The following is a 3,835-nucleotide window of genomic DNA, read 5'->3' on the forward strand; positions in this document are numbered from 1 at the left end:
AAATGTTCTCTTTTTCCCTAGCCATCTTGCTGTGCTGTTGGCCCTGATTTAGCCTTATTGTTGCTCTTCAGGCACTGACAGCCCAAAGATGGGAGGAGGTCATAAAGGGCTGTACAGTCTCTGTCATTAGAAACAAAATCAGTTGCACATCTCCTTTCTTTTCTGGTTCTGGCCTTTTCCTTTTTTAGGAGACTTTTGCATTGGTCAGAGAAACCAAAGTTATGGGTTTTACTCTTCTTAGATCAAGCTCTGGCTTTCTGGCAATCAGTAGTGGAGTCTTTCACTTGAGTCTCTTTGTGCCAGATCACTCAATTGCCCATGGAAATGCTCAGTTCTTATGCACGTGACTTCAGTGCTGCAGACATGAATTTAGAGTTGCTTCTTCTACATATCAATGACTTGCAATAGTAAAAAAATAAAAAGGAGGCTGATTTGATGGTCAAGGTTTTGGAAGACGTGGATTTCCTTTGCTATTTTGTGTGGTCACAGGAAAAAAAAAATTGTAAACTTCTCTGTGCCTCAATTTCCTCAGCTGACAATCTCAGTTGCAAATTTTGTGGAATTAAATTCCTTCTTCTTTGCAAGGTACATGAAAATCATATTTGTCTGCTCCCTGTTTCATATTACCTGCATTAGGGAATGAATTCAGGTTTATTCTGAACTGTCCTGGAAGTCCTTGTTATGAGAGTTTTGCTTGATCTTGAATGTGACTGGCCTTTCATTTCACATGAGGTGACTGAAAAGGCCCTGAAGAGTAGCTGAACAAACAAAAAACCTATGTGGCAAGAAGTCTGTAGCCGGAGCAAACCTGAAAATGTGATATTCTTATTCAGGCTGTTGCTTTCTGCACTGATCCTTTGGAGAAGCTCCAGGGCCAAGAGGAGCAATGGACACCTTCTGTGAGTGTCCTTGAGGACCTGAACTACAAGTCACTAAGCAGTCTCGTGCAGCTCTGCCTATGACATAATTCTACGTGTTGGTTGAGGACTCTGATTTTGAGGCTTGTCAAGTCTGTACAATGCGATGACTTCGAGTTACTCTAAAGTCACTCTTAACATAAGGCAAATGTTAAGGTAAATGCAAAAAGAAGACCGTTTTTATTTCAATCCAAATTTAACAGCATAGTTACTGAATTTCAAGACAGGTGGATAGAAATAGAAAAACATAATTATAACTATCTATATGTTAGATCACCCAAGAGGTGTCTCTCTGTTTCATCCAGCTAGCAAGCTGTCAGATGCTTATGCAATTTCTTGGCACAGCCCTTCCTTACACAGAAGTGTAGTCTCAGGCTGAGCTTTCAGATTTAGGAACAGGTTTATCTTTACAACCCCCAACCTTCCCCGAGGATCCATTCTGAATCTGATATCTATGCAGGATAAATGCTCCCTTCTGCCTTGCAGAGCAGGGGATCTGCCCTCAGCATATGACTTCTTTATACATTGAGACTGACATTTCGTGTAACCACCTATACTTTATTCAACCTTACTTCTACAAAGAGAGAAATGAGAATAGTGCATAGTGCTTTCCAATTTCTCATCAAGATTAGACATGATGATAAGTAACCACTTTGGAGTGATAGCAGGTGTGAGCTGGGTGAATGAACCTTGGGCTGGGCTCTGAGGCATTCTGGAGCAAGGAATTTCAGTGCTCTAGATATTACCGGCTGATGATAAAGAGGCTTGCATTTCTGAACTCATCCTTTTATTTTGTATCTGTTTAATTTTAATCTTAATTTATTATAAACAGGAAAAAAAAAAAGCATATTCAAACCTCTACAAAGGCACAAGGTTCTGGTTTTAATATTAAAATATGTCATTTGCAATAACCTTTATGGCTTTGTCATATACTCTCAATAAAAGACTTCTAAGATTGATTAAAGACCTTAGCTTTGCTTCACATGTTAATCAATCTCACCAGCCAATTAGAGCTTTGGTGCTAGAGAGGAACAGAGATCGTCCCTTAGCTACATATGGCAGCATTTGTTGTGCAAGCCAAACCTTTACGACCTAGTACTGGTAGAGGAACTCATGACAGTTTATGGAAAAAGAACATCAAATAATTGCAGGATTATTCATGCTGATACTTAATGCATAGATGTTTACAAGTTGCATTTCAGAAGGGGTAAAAGATAAATGCAGATTCGGCTTTCCTGGGCCAAATGAATCGGAAGAATTGGCTTTCCTGGGCTGAATCACAATTGGTGCTTAAGAATAGCAGGCTCCTACTTCTAAGCCACTCCATGCTCTTCCTTCTTTTTTATGACTCGGAGTATGTCAATTAAATTTGCTTCAATTTCACTACCTGTAAAATGGGAATAAAACTACATGGCTTTCCATCTGGATGAGCTGAGGATGAATTAGCTCATGCTGGAATTAAATGAAAAGCAAGACATCCGTTCCAATGATACTACAGTTTCCAACCTGAACAATTTATCTGGAAATGAATTTGGAGCAACAAGAGCAGAACTACATCAAGCTTGCAGGTCACTGCATCCCAGTCCTGACTGCGGTGAGCATGGTGGGCTATGGAAAATGAGCAGAGGGGACTACAGTCCATTTTCTGCATGTCTCCACAGCTGACCTGCTTCGTAGCTTTTATAGCAGAGAGGCCACAAGCTAGACATGGAAAATCAACACTTGTTGTGTCAGTTCAGCTCAGTGCTGAGGCACACTGATGTGCCTGAGTTATACATGAATAAACAGATGATTTCAGCCACCAGAGCTACAAGCACCTGCATTTTTCAGAAGATTTTTAACTCACTGTAAACATAAAGAGAAATCCTGGACTGTGTAGGATGTAGTGATTAAGTGCCCAAGCAAGATTTGCCTTTTTAAATGTGTGTGTCCTGGTCCTTTCTCAACGCCATGTCCCGATTGGAATCTCTGAGTATTAATGTAATTTGAATAAATAACAGTACTAATAAATTAAGAGGTAAAGCAATAGTAAAAATTGAAAATAGTGCAATATAGTAAAAATTGAAAATCTTTTGCATTTTCTGTGGTGAATATTTATTTCAAAACACTTTGATATTGCCAGGTATTGCAAAATACTTTATTTCACAGAATATACATTTGAAAGTGTTGAAAGATGAAAATCCTAGAATTCATCTATTCTCAAGTTGAATGCTAACAACAAGTTAGTACTAGACTGAGGGCATTATCTGAGTTCCATGTATAGCCTGAGTTCCAGATGAGACTGAAGCCAATTTTATTTATGTTTGGTCTTGGTATAATATCTTTCCATCATTCAATTGTCTCGCTCTAAACACTGCAGGAAAGTTACTTTGAAATGAACATCTGGGTGTCAGGGGCTAGTGAGCTAATAGTATAATTACTTTTGTAGTCTTTATTAGTTGAAATGTTTATTAGAAAGGTTACTTTTTATCCAATGAAAGATGACAAGCTGGGTTTGATTGAGCACTGTTTGTTGTTTTAATATTGTTAGCTGTGTGAATGGGTTAACACACTTCTCATCTTCCAGAAGCTGAAGGCTATGAGAAATCCCAGGGGTAGCCACTCCTCAGCCCGCATTTGCTGCCTTTGCCAAGGAAAGATCCCATAAGACTTCCCCCCCTCCATCACTTAAGGGTTGTGATGATTTTTAATGTCACTGCCTAGATGGCCTGGAGATTTTTATCTATTGCACTTACAGGTCACCTTAATATTATCTCACTCAGAGGGGGGAAAAAGTTTCTAGTGGGATAATATTAAGTTATACAGCATGACACAAGGTCAGACTGTGAGAGACAAGAATATATGAATAAAGCCAGTGGCCATGAGAGTCACCAGTGTGAAAAAAAAAAAAAAAAAGAAAGAAGAAGAGAAAGAAGAAC

Source organism: Chlamydotis macqueenii, chromosome 5 (assembly GCF_036417535.1).
Source record: "Chlamydotis macqueenii isolate bChlMac1 chromosome 5, bChlMac1.mat, whole genome shotgun sequence".
Taxonomy (NCBI): Eukaryota; Metazoa; Chordata; class Aves; order Otidiformes; family Otididae; genus Chlamydotis; species Chlamydotis macqueenii.